Source organism: Stegodyphus dumicola, chromosome 5 (genome assembly GCF_044657685.1).
Source record: "Stegodyphus dumicola isolate Sdum_Otavi_A_Nest chromosome 5, ASM4465768v1".
NCBI classification, from domain to species: Eukaryota; Metazoa; Arthropoda; class Arachnida; order Araneae; family Eresidae; genus Stegodyphus; species Stegodyphus dumicola.
The window spans coordinates 145,599,883-145,620,053 of record NC_140772.1 but is presented as its reverse complement, the minus strand read 5'-3'; the positions used below and the strand labels follow the sequence as shown (position 1 = coordinate 145,620,053).

At 30.7% G+C, this 20,171-nt stretch overlaps 1 protein-coding gene and 1 pseudogene across 4 annotated transcripts in view; one reads left to right on the top strand and one right to left on the bottom strand.

The window, feature by feature from the left end:
• Positions 1-20,171, bottom strand: part of LOC146997269 (cullin-5-like) — a 572,661-nt pseudogene that overhangs the window by 69,452 nt on the left and 483,038 nt on the right. The window contains exon 19 of the transcript XR_015040943.1: positions 2,102-2,239. The product of XR_015040943.1 is annotated as a cullin-5-like (transcript). The remainder of the gene's footprint in view (positions 1-2,101; positions 2,240-20,171) is intronic.
• LOC146997274 (uncharacterized) overlaps positions 7,824-20,171 on the top strand; it is a 114,379-nt gene continuing 102,031 nt past the window's right edge. For 2 of the 3 annotated variants that reach the window (XM_085816305.1, XM_085816304.1), the window contains exon 1: positions 7,824-7,991. The gene's annotated coding sequence lies outside the window, so the exon portion shown is untranslated. The remainder of the gene's footprint in view (positions 7,992-20,171) is intronic. The other variant, XR_015040957.1, reaches the window with a different exon arrangement.

Here is a 20,171-nt window from a genome sequence, read left to right as displayed (position 1 = left end):
CAAAAGCAGATTTTGTGATTTTCGTAAAAATGAAATTAGATTGTTCTCCTTACCATTTTCAGTAGACGTTGCAAGTGTTTCACCTGAACTTCAATTAGAATTTATAGATTTAGAGTGTGACTGCAGTAAAACACAAGTTTCTTGAAAATCCTACACTAATTAATTTTTATTCGAAGTACGTGACCGAAGACAAGTATCCAGGGAATTCGTAAACATACACACTTCTTGTCTTCTTTCTTTGGCAGTACCTACATATGTGAACAGCTCTGTAGTAAAATTAAAATCCTAAAATCGAAAACAAGAACACGGCTGACAAACAGACATTTGGAGGAAACTCAGCAAGACAGATTAAACCGGATATTGAAGCTCTAATCAAGCAAAAACAACGTCAAATTTTACTTTAAAACTAAAGTATCTACCATATCCCACCAGTAATGTAATTTGTTTTCTTTTTTTATTGTAAATGCATTTTGTAACATCGTTCCGTACAATCATCTTTACGCTTTCTTTTCATAGTTAAAAAAAAGTTCCAAAACGTTTTAATTCAATTTCCATTTGATGTTTTGGTTCCAAAAAGTCATATATATATATATATATATATATATGCAAATCTGTAACACTATATCTTTGGCTAGAATGAGTTATAGTCTTACAAAACAAAGCTCCCTTTTTTATAAATTTTCAGACTACACTATTTTTTTGTCAGACACGTGGCCCGCGGATCTTTATGAATTTATCCATGTGGCTCTCAGGCGTGAAACGTTGAAAACCCCTACTTTAATGGAAACATGAAATAATACAAAATTTTAATTTCTTAAATAAATGTTTGATTTTTCTTATCAGATATCGTAAGTGACAGGCAGTGGCGGCTTGCCATATGGATCAGGCAAATGACTGATTTGCAAGTTCATCATTAGATGTGGGAATTAAAGCAAATATGTGGAAATATATTAGTAATTAATTTATCTAGCTTAATGAGCTGCATGAGGTCTTCAGGTGGAGAGGTAAAGTGTGATATTCTTTGGGGAGGAAATCCCATCAGTCATGAAGTTCGTAATTTCTTGATCCAGAGGGTTGTTAGCTGGAAAAACGTTTGGCTTGAACTGATTTTTGAGAGAGTTGGCAAAAAGCTCTGCTTTTTCTTAATCAGTGCAAGCAGTATTCTTGTTTCTGGCAAATATTTTAAAATTTAATGGGGACAGCTAAAGGTTTTTCTTTGAAAGGAAATATAAGCAGTATTGATATTTGAAATCACTTTCAAACTTCTATAAAGTTAAATGTTTGATATAAACACTCTATTCACTTCTCAACCCGTAGTAAACATGTTTCAGTCAAAGAAAAATAATCTGCAAAATTATTTTAATTGTAGATATTGGAAAAAGTAATTCTTCCATAAAACAAAAAATATTTTAGATTCCCATTTTTAATGACTTTACATGGAAAAGAACATTAACATCTTATAAAAGCATGTCATATATCAGTATAATATAAAAATTCACTTTCCTAGAAGGACATAAAATCTGCAAAAATTTCCAATGCTGTTATTTTATTTATTTTAGATATCATAGACCAAGAAGAAATTGCAGCATCTCAGATGCTCATTTAAATCGTCAAATCGTTTTTCCTAGAGAACTACAGTAGTCCCTGAATACAGTTGCAATACATTTTGCAACTGTATTAAAAAAAAATGGCACTCAAAAGTCAAATTTAGCATCATGTAAAACAAAAAAGTCTGTTTTTAGCATGCAAAAATTCCACAAAAATTCATAAATTCAATTCAACTCAATAGAAAAAGACTTTCATAAAGGATTTAAGAAAAATGTCTTATTTATGCAGTTAGGAAGCATCTTGTGTCAAATCATAGTCCTTTCTCAGCACAAGGGACAAAATTAATTTAATAACAAAGGAATTCTGGAATGCTTGTTGCTAGTTTATGAAAGATTCCCTATTAACGCAATTTGAAATTAACCAGGCCTTTTCTAAAAAGAGTTTGTTATTGAGAAAAGATGGAAAAATTACTATTCCAAACGTTTAGCTTATAAAAGAAAGCTGTTCATGAAAAGTACAAAAAGAAAAAGTTAAAATAAAGTATTAATTTTACCCAGGTCGCTCCTTGGAGGCACATTTTGTGTCTCAGTCCCAACTCGAGGGGACATCGGTGGTGTCTCCTCTGGATCCTCACATCACCTCCTACGCCACCAGGTTTTGAAACGACAGGGAGTCTAACATCCTGCCTGGCCTAAATTACACAGTATTATATTATAATTCGTTTAAACAGAAGAATTTGTAAAGAATACTGTTCAGCAATTGTAAAAACTACAATATGAATTATAATAACATTAATACATACGCTTTTCTTACAGAAATACTCAATGGATCAAGAAAATAGTTAGCATCATAGAAATTAGAGATGAATTTATTAGCCCAAATGGGCCAATAGTCTTGAAATGCAATTTTTATGTTATTTTACTTTAACACATTTACTAGCCTATGGCCATTCGAAAAAATACAAGATAATTATGTTTTAAAGTTATTTGGTCTCCTACTGATGAATAAACTAAGACATTAAGAAACAGATTAATAATATTAATAACAAAGCAATAGATTAATTTTTTTAACTTTTGAATATAATTCAGTTAAATAAAAATTCACAATATAGCTAATTTAAAACATTTAATTCATGCAGAATTATTTATAATATATATTTTCTCCCTTTTTAGGTATAACCATTGTTCCCATGTTAGTCTAAACGCATATTCATCTAGCTGCTAGCACAGACTCTTCATCTAGTAATGCTACCGAATGCCAAAGATTCGTGTTACAATCTCGAAGCATAGGTCACTTCCATAACGTTCAATGAATGGTTTCTAAACATATTTGTCCCAGATGTCAAAAATTATTTAAGTAAAAAGGGATTGCCTTTTAAGACTCTTCTTTTAATTGAAAATGCGACTATTCATCTTCAAGATTTACAACACAAAAAATAGAAATTGTCTTTTTACCCAAAAAATACAACTTCCTTATTACAGCCATTGAATCAAGTAATAATTCCGACTTTTATGACATTGTATATCAAACAAACCTTTGGGTATATTTGAGAAAAAATGGAGAATGATGAATCTCTTACACTTATGGATGGCTTGGAAGAAATTTACAATCTTAGATTGTGTTGGACTGTCATATACTCAGATTAAACAATCAATGCTCAACACATGCTAGAAAGCAATATGGCTGGATGCTGCTAAAGATGAGAATGATAGATTTCCATTAGAGTATGAATATTCTCAGATCACTAAATTGGCCCAAACTATAGGAGGAGAAGGTTTTTGAGGATTTAGCTCAAGCACATATTGAAGAAAAAATGGTTGACGAAGAACTAAATGAGGATGAGTTAACATGATTCCCGAAACAAATAAACATGACGAAGACCAATTCGTACCAGCTGCATTCACAGCTAGAGTCATCAGCGTAGGACTTGAATTGGGAAGAAAATTAGGTATCATTTTTTGCAATATGACGCAAATGTTGAACGAGCTCTTCGATTCCAATAGCAGCTTAGTAAGAGTTTAAATCAATATGAGGATGTTTACAAAGATTTAGGGGAAAAAATGATAGTATTTGTTTATAAAGCATAATTTTAAGTTTTAATATTTTGGCAACATTGATAGTAAATTGTAAAATGAATAAGTTAAAAATGTATCTGGAAGACGGAGAGTTTCATTATAACTTTCAGAACATTAATGTTGTTTAGGCTTAACAAAATCGCCAATTTCTCTAAGAGAAAAATTAGACTTGTATTATAATTAGTGAATATAAATCAGAAAATACGGCATATAATATGATAAATTTGAGTCATACAGAAAAATTAAGTGATGATAATTATTTTATTTGGGCCAACAGAATTGAAAGTGAATTAAAAAGTTTAAAAATATGGAGAAGTATGATAGAAGCTGATGAACCACCAAAACCATATAAAAAGGATGATGTTAATTTCGAAAATGAAATAAAAACTTGGGAAATATGGGATGATAATAACGCGATAGCAAGAAATATAATGAATCAAACTATGACAGCTCCACAAGCGTTAAAACATGCGAATGAAAAGAACGCAAAGAAGTTATGGGAAAAAATCAAAAATGAAATGGCGGCAAGAACAGACATTTCATTCATTTGGTGTATTTAATTATGGCAAAGCACACTAGGGCTATCTGCCTAAGAGGAGGGATGCCTTCGTGGAGAACTTTCTAAGGGAAACTGGCTCGTATACATGTTACACATGGGGAAAACCACGAAAACGCCCATGCAGCCAGCCCGTTCGCGGGATTCGAACCTCGGACCGAACTACCAGTGTTCAGCGACTTTACTGCTCGGCTGCTGGTGGGCCCACAGCAAGAACAGAAGATATTCAAATCAAATGTAGAATAGAATTAGTTCAACTGAAAATGACTCAAAATGAATCAGTAGATGATTATATGAATAGAGCTGTAATTCTAAAGTAAAAGTATTCAAGTTGGAGATGAAATAAGAGATAAAGAATTAATTTACTTCATACTAGAAGGACTTAGAAAGGAATTTGATGTTAAAATTATTAAAAGCAATAAAGAGAAAGATCTAGCTTCAATTAGACAAGCTTTAAAAGAAACAGAAGGAAAAAATAAACAAAGAGGAAAAGAAATAGAAGTAAGTTCTAAGGCAAAAGAAAACTGGATAAAATCGAAATATGAAAGAAGATGCTTTAATTGTGGAAAATTAGGACAATTAATAAAAGAATGTCGAAATAATAATAATATTATAAAATGCTTTTGCTGTGGAAAATTCGGCCACAAATCAACTGAATGTAAAATGAAAACTAAACAAAAACACCGACAGCAGAGAAATGTAACAAATAAAACTTATAGAATGTCAAGGAAAGAGAATATGAATCAGCTACATGCTTATTTGAAGTACCTAAGAAAATAGAAAGCACATATCTTAATCAAGATAGAAATGATGGAAAGAATAAAATAAATGAACAACAGAATAGAAAAATTAAATGGATTATTGATTCAGGAGCCACATCTCACATGGCAACTAATAAAGAAATATTTACTCATTTTAAAGATGAAGAACGACAAATAATGACGGCTGAAAAAGGGGCCATGATCAAATAGAGTTGTATTGGTAACATTAAAATGCAAACTGATAGAAATAAGAACTGATAGAAAATGTTCTGCAAGTACCGAATTTAAGGGAAAATCTGCTGTCAGTATCAAAAATTGTAGATCATGATTTAAAAGTAATTTTTATCAAGAATAAAGCAGAAGTGATCATAAACAGGGAAACATTCTATATATAGCTAACAGAAATGGAAATAAATTTGAAGTTGAAGGAAATATTGTTGAAGAAGCTAAAATTAGTTATGTTAATGATGTACTATGGCATCAGAGACTAGGTCATATAAATTATCAAAGGCTGATAGAAATGAAAAAACACTCATCGGTCATTGGGTTAGAAAATGTAAAAATTTCTGAAAACAATTGTCAACCTTATACATTAGGTAAAATAACACAAACATCTTATAAAAGTGTGAAATTTAAGCAATCTGAAGATATTTTAGAATTATGGCACATAGATTTAGTTGGACCAATTAAGAAATCAATAGATGGAAGCTGTTATTTTTTAACAGTGGTAGATGATTACAGTAATTTCATATTTGTGATAACAATTGAGAAGAAGAGTGAAACTTGAGAAGCTCTAATCAAACTTATCATTCAAGTAGAAAGACATACAGGAAACAAACTAAAAAGAATTCGTAGTGATAATGGTAGTGAGTTTTTAGCTAAAAATATAAGTTTTTTTTTTTTTTTTGAAAAAATGGGAATTAAACATGAACTTACAACGCCTTATACTCTGGAAAGTAACGAAAAAGCTGAAGGTTTTAATCGTACTATAATTGAATCTGCTAGAACTATGTTAATTGATGCAGAATTACCGATAAAATTTTGGTCTGAAAGCGTTAAGGTAGCTGTACATGTGAATAACAGGAGTCACAAAAATGATAAAAGGTTTACACCACATGAACTATATAAAGAACGCAAGCCTAACATTACTTATCTTACAAGATTTGGATGTGAAGCATATGTTCATATAAGACGAGAGAAACATAGAAAGATGGATCTAAAAGCTAAAAAAGGAATTATGATAGGCTATAGCATGAAGAGAAAAGCATACAAAATTTATAGCCCTGAACTAAATAAAATTCAAGAAGTGAGGGATGTAAAATTTGATGAACAGAAACATAGATCACCTTTACTAAAAGAAAATTATTTAAAATTCGATAAAAATAAAATATTAGAAGAACTTATTATTTTTTATAAGGAACAAACTAATGGAAATGTAAATAATTCAGAAATAACTGACAGATACTATAGAGAAGATAATACAACAGATGAAGAAGCTGAGAAAATTTTGCCATCTAACAGTGATGATGAACACGATGATAACAATTCATTGGAAAAGCCAACCGAGTATCCACAAATAAATGAAGAACCTGGAAATGATAGTCATGGAAATTCTGTACAGAAAAGACCAGCACGAACTATGAAGCCCCCAGAAAAATTAAAAGATTCGTGAGAAAAAGTCGGGAGAAATATATTGTAAATCGGATTGGCGGGAGAGCGGTCGAAAATCGGGAGTCTCCCGCCTAAATCGGGAGAGTTGGCAACTCTACATTTCACAAGTGATTTCAATATACACATTCCAAAATTTTCCAAAAAGTTAATGTGCATTGGATGTACACGTATTATGGTGTGTATTTTATAAACTATTTGTTATTCTTACTTATTCATTGCATTAAACAACAGTCTGTTTCTTATTCTATCTTACTGACACACACAGTTATACTTTATATTAGATAATTTTTATTTTTTGCCATTTACTGTTATGTTTAATGTTTATCAAAAGAAGCTTTAATGATATGCATGGACTGGTTAACAGACAAAAGCCCACAAAAAAAAGGCCCACTATGATAATTGACCATGCGACAAATACCCACAGCGATGAAAGCGCACATTGATAAAAGTCCACACAGATATAAGCACACGCCGATAAAAGGGGCTTATTTTTTTATTACTAAATCGTGTATTTATAATTTTAATTATAATAAATGGAGTACTCAAATCTGAATTTCAATGTTTCAAATATATGTCTAGTTTGTATTTTATCATTTCTTTATTTGTTTAATTTATTACATTGAAAGCAAACTTTATACTCTCTGATTAAGTGATTAGCTATAACGTTTGGATGATAAATCTGAAATTGCATTTTATTATTTATTTACTTATTTAACTTTGGTATGAGTATATGAAAATGAAAAATATCATTGCGGAGTTTCTCACATGCCATTTTTAAGGTAATATGACTGAGATTAAATATAATTATGTTTCATTATTAAAACCATTAACTTTTTAATTAAAAACACTTGAATTTTATTTTTAGTCCAAAGGGATCTGAATCCCGAAGGACTATTAGTTTCGTTTTGGCATTTTGCGTCGGACTCATAAACGTCGGTTCACTTTTCAAACTGTTGCCACAAAATGTTAGAGTCCTGCATTATATTTGAAGAAATTAAATAATGAAAAATCTGCATAAATGTATGTATATTTCTCGTATTGTGATAAAACAATGGTACATAGAGTCATCGAATTTTGAATAACGTAATCCTCCAACGAATATGAGCATGTGGAAGACCAAATTTGAAATTTGAAATTTGTTTTATGATCGATTTCCTATTTTTTAAAACTTTGACGAATTTTTGATTAACAAACTCAAGGATTTCAAAGCGAGCAATGGCAACGTTGTGCAGAAAAAACATTTTTATCTCCAGCGCGTGAGTCTCTGTATCGGAAATTCTAAAGATATGCTCGTTTTAAAACTACGAGTATTTTGCGATATTGCTGTTGCACTGGATCTTATGGTTTAAGTGCGAGGAACATGATATTTGATAAAGAAAGGTAACACACAAAATGTTAAAAAAACTTGGCTAAGAGATACTTTATTCTTTACTTTAGACTGAGCTTATTATCAAAGTTTAAACATATTTCTCACTGAAAGCTTTTTTGAATGTAACAATTATAATTTGGTGATTTTCTAGAAATAGTTTCTTTTCGACTTCAGAATAAATTAAAATTGTCAGCTGACACCCTGTCAAAAAAATGAATTCCAAATGTAACCTCTTAATCTTTAAACTACAGCAATTCGGAATAGTGTTTTTAATTTTTATTTTATTTATTTATTTATTTTGGGTGGGGATGGAACAACTCTCAGAAGTCAGCATATCTACAAATTTAAGTAAAATCATCTCAAACTGTAGTAATAAATATGTAACATTTCATTAGAGATTGGGAAGATTATAAAGAACTATGCATATAATAACATCTAATAAAATTTTGTAACTACATAAATATATATTTATAGAGTCATCAAAGTTCATCGCTTTTAGATTCTAAGTATACATATTATATAAATTCATCATTCATTAATAGTATTATATATAGTAATAGAAAAATAGTATTAATGTTTCAAATTGTAATTTTTTAATAATTTCTCTTGCATTTGCTGTATATTTGTTCAAGATTTATGGATATCAGTTACATAACATGAAAAATACACAGAAACCAGCTAATCTTATATTACAGCTGATTGTGAAGGAACAATTACAGTGCTCTTAATTACAGTTATAGTGCTTTTAAATCTCCCTACGGTAAATAGCTGTTTTCTAGACATTAGATTAAATTAATTCCATTATCCATTAGAAAATAATTACAGTGAATTATATCTATTGAAGACATTTCTAAGAGGTCACCTTTTGAAAGAAACCTGTATTTTTTGTGAACATAAACAAACATTGCCAGTGAATATCACATTTCTAAGATCACCATATCTACAACCAAAATCCTTTAAAACCATGAACGGTTGCGTTATAGAGGGCTCGCTATATTTTTAATAAAACATGTACATCTTCGTTATACACTTGCTACATTTTGATTTTCTGTCAAAGCACAGGAACAGGCGTTCTATTTTTATTTAGAAGTATGTGAAATTGAAAAAAAAGACACTATATGACAAAAATGGAATTACATTCAAACACACACCTCTTGAACATGTCTGAAATTCATTATTCTGCTCAGAATAAATTTATCTAAAGAAAATGTTTAATAAATATTAGAACACAAAGGCTAACTTAGGTCAAAGTAGTAAGGGTCAGTTCGTTTGAATAATATCTTTTCTTAATCATAATGTGACTTTTCGAACATCGAATGAAATGGGAAAGACAGAATAAGTGCGAATGGCAGCAGACGAACGACACTATTTCAAACTCGGCATGAAAAGAGAACGGACGAAATGACACTAAGCCAAGGGAAGGCATGCCTTCGTGGAGGACATTTTAAAGGAAACTCGCTCGTACACATGTTACGCAAGGGGAAAACCACGAAAGTGCCCATGCTGTCAGCCTTTCCATCGGAATTTAAACCCCGGACCGAGCATGGAGGTAGGAAAGGGAGGAGGGGCCATTCCGCGGTAGAAGTGAAGCACTGCTTTGAAGCTTGGGTCACCAGACGGGGTGTTCTTTGTTTACATTCAGAAGCTCGCTTGACAAGATTCTGATAGTATTTCGACACACGACAGTTCCATAGAAATCGAAAAAGGGACACTTTCGCATGAAAGAAACATTCATAGTGTGATGGATAATAGCAATTTGTATAGTTTACTGACATTTACGCAAAAATCGCATCTTGGTTATTTTTCGATAACTAACAACAGCGATTTTGATCATGAATTTGTTTTATAAAATTCTAAGCTGTTGCACTACAAAAATATAGATTTTAAGAAAATTGCTAAAAGAGTTCTGCCAAAATTTATTTTCTAGAAGATTTGAAAAGTTTGAAACTTGATGGCTAAATGTAAATATAAAATTATGTATGTTAAAATATTTGTAATTAGGCACATAGGTCAGATTAAGTTTTTATTAAATAGAGTAACGCATGCAAGGGCTATCTGCCTAAAGAGATAGATGCCATCGTGGAGGAATTTTGAAGAAAAACTGACCTTTGAGTGGGTATTAAAAATAATACTTATAATTTTCATTCAAATTATATTCATATATATTTTTTATGTAAAACTTTCGGGTGTATGCTAAATTAGTGTAAATTACTTTACACGAAAAATATAGTGAATGCACAGAAATTAAAGATTTGCACATGCCGGAAATGATAAATAGGAAATATGTATGGGTATTTATGCACGTGCTTGCAAAAAGCATATATCTGCCTTTGACAAAATACTTAAATATTCATTAAATTATTTATAAATGTATTTGAAATGAAGAATTTATTCACTTATAAACAACTGTGAAAGTACTGTGAAGAAATCTAATGATTAAATGTATCTAATTTATAATGATTATAAATGTTATCTAAATATATAATAACTTTAATATTGAATTGTAAACATAAATTGAAATCCTGTTGACAAATACGTTATAAAATTATTTAAGCAAGAATTGTTCGTATTGGAAAGCAATCTGCTAAAAGGTATTGTAAAGCAAATGCTATGAGATGTGCACTTAAGAACGTAATAAAGAGTTTTGGAATATGTATTGTTGAAATGAAGGGTAAAAAAAAAAAAAAAAAAAAAAAAAAATCTGATAAGTATAATTAAAAGAATTATTCCCTTTTCGCTAATTCCTAATAATTCTCTAATTTAAAATGAACCGAATAGAGCATTAATTATAAATTGACTTACATTTTTCGATTTAAAAGAAGCCAAAAAACCATGTCATATTTAAGAAAGAATTTTAGGAAGAAGCTCTATAAATAGAAAAGAAATAATGCATAATTTTAATATTAATAATACAATAAACTTTGATCTTAATTTTTGTACCTTAACCGAATAAAATCGAATTACCTTAATTTTTTTTCCTAATGTAATTAACGAAAACTTGTGAAAATATTTCATTCAAATTAAACCGTCCTGTGAAAAGTATAGCATTTAATTCAGTTCAGAATGAAATGCTGTTTAAAAATATGTTGTTTTCACATACTTAGGACTCTGAAGTGTTGTAGAAAAAGAAAATATATACATTTATATGTATATTTGCGACGTAATTACAAAATATTTACACCAGAACGCGTCAAATCCCATAGAACTCAATGGTAAATGACCCAATTTTTTGGTCACCACGTAGGGATCGCCGGTGCTTCAGAGCAGGGTACGGAGAAACTTGTTTAGGGTGACTCCATCTTACTTCCTACCTCCATGTTTTTTACCGCTTAGCCGCTGTTGAGCCTTGTGCCTACATGAAAAGCTTGAGAATTGGATGACTGACGCTTGCTTAATGTACAGCTTTTACTCCATTATTTATTAATTTTTATTTGTCTAACTAATTATTTATTTTTTCTGATATTTGAACTTTTTCAAAGGAACAATGTCTAGAAAGTTTTGCGAATCCAAAATAAATGATTAAGTCTTAGATGAGATACGTTCTACCAATCAAAAAATTTTTTTTCACGTTTAGAATGTAACATATGTAAGTTGTTATGCATACTGCTTATCTCAACTATTCTTATCTCAAAAAATGCTCAATTTTTTTTTCTCTTTTGAAATCAATAGAAATTTTTTTTATGAAACTAACCCCAGTAAAACATAGAATTTTATGTTTGAATGTTAGCTTCAAGAATGGAGCTAACAAACAAGTTATAATCCTTCACAGGAGCATGCAAACTGTCAATGACCTTCTGTAAGATTGCTGGTGACTTCTCACTAGTCAAGCCAAGCGGTAAAGTCGTGGAACACTGGAAGTTCAGTCAGAGTTTCCAATCCCGCAGACGGGCTGACTGCATGGGCCTTTTCGTAGTTTTCCCCATGTGTAATTTGTACATGAGCCAGTATCTCTTAGAAAGACTTCCACGAAGGCATCCCTCTACTCAGGCAGATAGCTCTCGAGGCTTTGCTGTGCTCACATACACTAAACCAAACCAAACTCACTAATCAACTTGATGTTCAGTAACAATAGAATAAGGTTAAAGGTTGAAACCTTTTATTCAAGAGTACACCTTGTGCTTAACATATAGACTACTGCTTGTGATGTTATGTTACGTAGAAGTAAAGGAGCCACCTAATATTTACCTGAAGTAAGTACACATTAGCTCTAAACACAAACTAGAAAAACAACAACATTCCGGCGTCTTCGAGTCACAATGAAATTGTGACTCCAGCCAACACCGCAAGTTCTGCACCGTCGGGCGTTAAATTAAAATGCATTACATTACATGATATATATAGCGATACATAGTTGTACATGTATATGTTTTATGGCATTATTTATTGTAATGGTACAGGCATCATCTTTCAGGACATTGCATATTGCAGTAGATAAAGGCATGATGTAGATGATGTTCTTTTAGGGCGTGTTTGCAAACATGATCTGTTTACATGAGTGTTTGCTATCAAAATTAAGTTAGCTATAAAATTGTTTACAAAGCTTACTTCATTCTGCATATTTATGCTTACTGCTTACATTTAAATAATGTTGTACAGATGTGCTGATACTTTAGCTACTCAGTATTGACGAATGAGTTGCTAAAGTTTCAGCACAACCATACAACAATACTTAAATTGTTGTGTTGATATTTTAACAACTCAATCGACAAAATATTGAGTTGCTAAAGCATCAGCACAACCAATAAACCTAAATTTTCAAGGTAATAAATAGAGGATTTCAAGATTAGCCTAACAGGCCTTTTCAGAAAATTAACTTACTGGTGCACTTAATGCAACGGCTAAACCCTGACAGCAAAAGTTGACATAGCCAATTCTCGCAATTCCTTTCAATCGCAAAAGCTTCGCCATAAATACTCTTCACTCATTTGCATTCTAAACATGTTTACTTACTAACTTATTTACATCCGGGTGAGGAAGCGGAAAGTAGAATTGACAGTACAGGCTGAAATAATACATAACAGGATAGTATTTTCTCCCTCCTTCCAGCATGCCTTCGCGGTGTAATGGTTAGCACACTCGGCGCGTATTCGAGAGGTTCAAGTTAAGAGTCCAGGCAAGCACATTGCTAAATTTTCATATCTCCTGCATGATGCCTGAACTAAAAAAAAGGTGGTGGATGATGATTCTTCTCCACCAAGATTTGACGACTGGGTCCCCTAATACCCAGTGGCCTTTAAAAGGGGGAGTAAATAAGGTATTTTCTCCCTCCTTCTAGAATGCCTTCATGGTGTAACGGTTAGTACAATTGGCTCGTATTCGAAAGATCCAGGCTCGAGTCTCGAAGAGGGCATTGCTTATTTTTCCTTTCTCCCGCATATATATATATATATATATATATATAATAATTTATTTCCTAAACAGTATTGATTAATTGATTATATTATCTCCTAAGTTTAATTAAAGTAGAATTATTTTAAAAGCGTGCATCCATACTGGTAAGTTATATTTTGAAAGATGTTTTGAAGTAATTTGAAAGCAAAATGTTAATAATGTTTTAACGGGGACTGGAGTTAAATCATCATGAAGAATAAAATTTCAATTGTAAAAGGAAAAATTAAAACATGTAATCATTGTCATTGATCGGAAATTAGTTGACTTTTCAAGGGGAACAAACCAACTCCCGTTCAATGAACAATAATTGATAAAAATACGTAAATACGAAAGTGTTTCGTCTTTACTCGAGTTATAAGTTAAAGGCAAACCGGCAATTCTAGTCAGGCCAAATATTTCCGCGAATAGAAGGAATTATGAACCAATGCTGATATTCAAAGAGCTTATTCTTATGAAGCATTTTAGTCAATTCAATTTGGAGTAAAAATCAATTACTGTAGAGAAATCCTATTTAACTCGAGTAATCGTCCCCGACACTTTCATGTTTATGCATTTGAGTACCATATTATTTGTAGAAATTAAACATTGGAAATTGTCATTATGAAATCGAATTCAAAGTAAAGTTGAAATAAACATAGAAGATTATAAAAAAAGATAAATAATGCAAAATTTGTAAAAACAAATCAAAGACAATATAAAAATAATATAAAAAATAATATAGAAAATAATATATAATAAGAACAGTGAATGTACAGGAAGATATAAAGGCCAGAAAAGGTATTAAGTAACTTACATTCTTTCTAGTGGGGGAGTTGGCAAAGTGTTCTCTTCGTGTCTGACTCAGAAGTGTAGGGTGTCCGAAAATTCTTAACGGCAGTAGGGGCTTTGAATAATATCAGTCGGTAAAACTTGAAGCAATTTATGGTAGTGGGTGGGACTTGGAATTCTTGAGGGATGTATTTTGTGGAGTTCTTATCTGAGAGACACCATCTGTTAAGATTTTTTTGAAAATACTAGTGAATGGAAATTAATTAATTTCTGGCTAATTGTCGTGTCGCAATGATTAAGAATTTAAGAAAGGAAAAAAGCATTTTCACTGTCCAAGAGCTAATAGACAGTTACTTAATACCTTTTCTGGCCTTTATATCTTCATGTACATTCACTGATCTTATTTATATTATTTTCTATATTATTTTTTATATTATTTTTATATTGTCTTTGATTTGTTTTTACAAATTTTGCATTATTTATCTTTTTTTATAATCTTCTATGTTTATTTCAACTTTACTTTGAATTCGATTTCATAATGACAATTTCCAATGTTTAATTTCTACAAATAATATAGTACTCAAATGCATAAACATCAAAGTGTCGGGGACGATTACTCGAGTTAAATAGGATTTCTCTACAGTAATTGATTTTTACTCCAAATTGAATTGACTAAAATGCTTCATAAGAATAAGTTTTTTGAATATCAGCATTGGTTCATAATTCCTTCTATTCGCGGAAATATTTGGCCTGACTAGAATTGCCGGTTTGGCTTTAACTTATAACTCGAGTAAAGACGAAACGGTTACAGCCGAAAACATCGCGGACGAAAACATCGCGGAGAAAACAACGCAAGGCGAAAACATCGCAGTTCTAAAACATCGTGGTACAAAACATCGTCGTCGAAAATAAAGCGGTTCAAAAACTTCGCAGTTTAAAAATATCGCCGTCGAAAATATCGTGGTAAGAAATAAAGTATCTATTAATCATCGCATGACGATAACATCGCAGACATGCTTTTTTCAGGCTTTAATAACTGTAAATGGATATTCCCATAATGATTTGTGAGCGCAAGTGATGTAAGGAAGGATAATTTTTACTTTCACATTTTTTTATTAACTAATAAATTTTTGCTGAAAAAATAAGAAGGAAACTTAAGCATAGAAAATTAAATGCAACTTAATAGATTATACTTTTTATGAAAAATTACCTGTAAAATCTTTATTAAAAATAATTTATTATGGTCTTTGTTAGTTAACTATGTCGATTTAAAATTCTATTAAGTGCTATAAGTTGCATTAATTTTCTATACTTAAGTTTCCTTTTTATTTTCTCAGCAAAAATGTATTAATAAAAAATATGAAAGTAAAAATTATCCTTCTTACCCTCTTGCGCTCACGAATCATTATGGGAATATCCATTTACAGTTATTAAAGCATGTCTGAAAAAAGCATGTCTGCGATGTTATCGTCATGCGATGATTTGTAGATACTTTATTTTTTATCACGATATTTTCGACGACTATGTTTTTAAATTGCGAAGTTTTTGAACCGCTTTATTTTCGACGACGATATTTTGCACCACGATGTTTTAGAACTGCGATGTTTTCTCTTTGCGATGTGTTCTCCCACGATGTTTTGTAGCACGACGTTTTCGCCTTGCGTTGTTTTCTCCGCGATGTTGTCGGCGGACACCAGACGAAACACTTTCGTATTTACGTATTTTTATCAATTATTGTTCATTGAACGGGAGTTGGTTTGATTCCCTTGAAAAGTCAACTAATTTTCGATCAATGACAATGATTACATGTTTTAATTTTCCTTTTACAATTGAAATTTTATTCTTCGTGATGATTTAACTCCAGTCCCCGTTAAAACATTATTAACATTTTGCTTTCAAATTACTTCAAAACATCTTTCAAAATATAACTTACCAGTATTAACCAGTAACTTACCAGTTATAACTTACCAGTTATAACTTACCAGTTTTTAGAATTAAAATAAGCAGTGTGGCCAGTATTCCCTTTCACCTCCCTTTGTCACACTGATACAAAGGCACTTCCATTTCTTGCGTAAATATAAAAACAAAGATACACATACATGTATATGTATGTGTATCTTTGTATACCTATATACAGTATAGATTCACACTTTTAAAATAATTCTACTTTAATTAAACTCGGGAGATAATATAATCAATTAATCAATACTGTTTAGGAAATAAATTATTATTAACTAACTTTGCAGCAATTGCGCAAGTAATAATAACTTGTATTCGCACTAAATGGATTTAAGATCATACAACATTATATATATATATATATAAAACCTAATGACTCTACAGTAAGAACTAAAGATTCGTATAAAATTCTATATAGAGTATAAAATTCTAAATTTAAATCAAGTTGGCTCAGTCTAGACCAGTGATTCTCACCAGCTTTTTCCCCATATACCCTTTCCACCATTGCTAAATGATCATTCAACCTCTCCTTCCCAAAACTTGAAAAGTAGATATGTGTTTGTTTAAATACGGATTATTTTTTAAGTAAATTAAACAAGTATCAAACATGTTGGTAAATACCAAAATTTGAATAAATGTTCTTTTTTGTATTCATAAACTAAATCTAAATACTTAATACGTAAAGAAAAGGTGGACTAAATTACTCTCTGAAACTTTGAAATTCCCCTTAGGGCTATTCCTCCTGATTGAGGACCCATAGTCTAGCCAGAATTCGTTTTTAATAGTGACTAAATATACAGATAATTTAATTTGTCCCACTTTTCTTATACTAACTTTTGTCACAGAAACTTCGGATTACGTGCATGTTTTTTGAAAATAAAAGACACAAATTTAAAAAAAAATATATGTTTAAAATTTGATGTTGAATTCAAAAACAGTTATTTGGTAGCCAGACCTAATAAACCTAAGAGATCAAATTTGAAGTACACCTTACTTGTTCTTACTAACTTCTGCTTAATGAATTAGAATTATTCTTAGAAAAGAACCTTAAAAACTGGTGAAACATTTCATGCTAGAAAACAAGATATTAGAAACTTTGAACTCATTCAATAGAAGAAAAAAGTTATTCAAAACGTAACTCCATAACAAAACATTTTTTTTCTACTTGATCGTCAACACATGAGGCTTTTAAGAAATACCTCCTACAAGATATGTGGCCACTATTTCTGTGCTGTCAGAATATGAAATTCGTATAAGGAAATCAATGCACTTCGAGGAGAAGAAAATGACCTTAATTTGATAGTTTTTCTACCTAATAAATTTTTACATGTTATGAGTTTCTTTTTCTTAATCTAGGCGAAATAATATTCAACACATAATAACAGCATAAAACCCACAAAAGAAATGTTCCAGTGAATTTTCAGTTTCTAAATGCTGTTTAAATTTGCTTCAATCAAAGTTTTTGTATATAAATAATTACGGTAAATTGAAATGAACTGTTTTTTAAGCGTTTACAGTTAATCGAGTAATATAATATTTTTATTGAAATAAAAATTATTTTTAATGTGCAAGATTACTTTTCTTACAACGCTGGGCTCATGGTTCTTAAATCCTCTTGTTGCTAAGTTCAGAAACCTGTGTTATTAAAATTATTCGAATAGTTTAACTTTTATTACGGTTTCATATTTTTCATTTTAACTTTCACATGGTTGCGTTTTCAACCATATGAAAGTTAAAATGAAAAATATTACTTGTACGTAAATTTTAATATATGTAATAATTTAATGTTTTTAGAAATAGTTCAGTAGTTTTACTTTTAAACAATGGCTTTGATATAACAAGCATGTTTAATTAGTTCATCAAAAAGTTGTTAGAGACACTATCAAATCAGGAACTAGCATATTTTTCCACTCTGCAGTTTTACTGCAAAAACAGTGAATTATCCCTTTAAAAATGGTTAAAAAATATTTAATTCCTTTCATTTTCCAATTATTGAAATTTTTAAAATAATTGAAATTCTAACTAAATCCTTAGACAAAAGGTTATTCAAGAACTATACTAAAGAAATGTAAGAAAGGGGTTAACTTCAGTTACAAGCGGAATTTCAGATAATGTTATTTTCTAGTAGGTAACTAACAAAAAACATTTAAAATCCTCTTTAATTGTTCTCCTGCCACACCCTCCCTTCTGAGGCCTTCTTTGGCGCCCCAGGTTCCATAGGGAATAAAGCAATTAAGCAAGGCTCTCCTCTCTTTAACTGCTTTTTCACACAGCTGGGGGCAAAAGAAAAGGAAGGCAATGGTTTCCTGCCTGAATAGCCAGCGGCCAGTTAGAAAACTACATGACAAAAGCCCACAAGACGAATGCCCACTTAAAACCAGCACACATTTTCAGGAAATCCAAAATAACTATGACTTCCTGAAAAATTTTACGAGTAATTATTATGATTAAAAAAATTAAATTTCAAGTGGGAATGAAATTAATTTATGTAAAATCCAAGTTGTCAAAATTTAACTGGATTATTTGAAACCATGCTTTTTATTCACCATTAAAACGGTGTTTGCGCTTAATCATAATAGAATACTGTACTTTTATTTTTTTTCGTTAAAATGAAAGTTCGGCTTTAATTCTCCATATTAAATTCATATAATGCAAAATTTTCTGTAGTGTTAAATTATTCATAAATTATTCTCTGTATATGATGAAAATTTACATACATATTATACTCCTTATAATTTTGTAGAATTAAAATAAGCTGTGTGGCCAGTATTCCCTTTCACCTCCCTTTGTCACACTTATACAAAGGCACTTCCATTTCTTGCGTAAATATAAAAACAAAGATACATACATGTATATGTTTTTAATTATATTATTTTGATTGACTCTCTGTACTATATATATATATATACGAATTTAATTCAGCCGGAGACGAAAATGAAATGTGTTCCGCTACTTAAATTTATTGTTCAATTATTTCTTATTCATTTATTTTTTATTTTATCTCTATTCATGACGTATATATCGGTGTGGGTTTTTGTTAGTGTGGACTTTTATCAGCGTGCCCTTCTATCTATGTGGGCTTTTATCTGTGTGGGCTTTCATCAATGTGCGCTTTCATCGGTGTGGGTATTAGTCGCGTGGGCAATTATCCCAGTGGGGTCATTTTTGTGGGCTTTTGTCGTGTGCACTTTCGTCCTTTTGTCTGGTCACCGCATGGACTTTATGTATTTCCTTCACAATGCATTTTGCTGTGAAATGACAAACATTGTACAGTTAATAATTAAAAATAAAAGTATGTTTTGACTAACAAAACTAAAGAAAGGAATATTTATACATGATTAATAAAAATTAATTATTCATGTAATATTATATCTAGAGTAAGGTACCATCCTTATACTCATTATTGGAATTGTCGTATATTGATACTTTGATACCCCCCTTACTTTGTTTAAAAATTTGAAATTAGATTCCATTTACTCAAAAACCAGTATTATATTTATTTGTTCCATCTGCTTAGTTACACTTAAGTGCTTAAAGTTCTAGTCATTGTACAAGGCATATATAATAAATATGTTTTTCTCCTATCTAAAATATCTATTTGTAAAATATCTTTTGAAGTAAATCTTTTAATTATAATAATGATTAATCTTTTATGTGGTAAGATTATGTAAATTATGTATGGATATTAGATTTAAGTGACTGAAATTTAAAAATTTCAATGGGAAAGTGGTGTTTACTTGGAATATTCCCATGATTCTCGAGTTACCTGGAGTCTTGTTAGACAACAATGCTGCATAAATGTACTAGACCGTTTGGCAGATGAAGCTACTATGTATTTTTCTGCATTGCATGGAAAATAGAGGTGTGTTCTTATACCTGTTACCCATCATCTGGCTTGTAAGTATGAATAAAATATTAAGATACTTATTTATTGATCTATTATTTATTGAAAAATATTTTTATGATATAAATCCAGATGTATTGCATAGTTACAAGAACTATCTATTAGTTTTCATGTTAGTTCTAAGCTTTATTGTAAATTTTATTTTTTTACTTTGAAAAAGAATAATTGT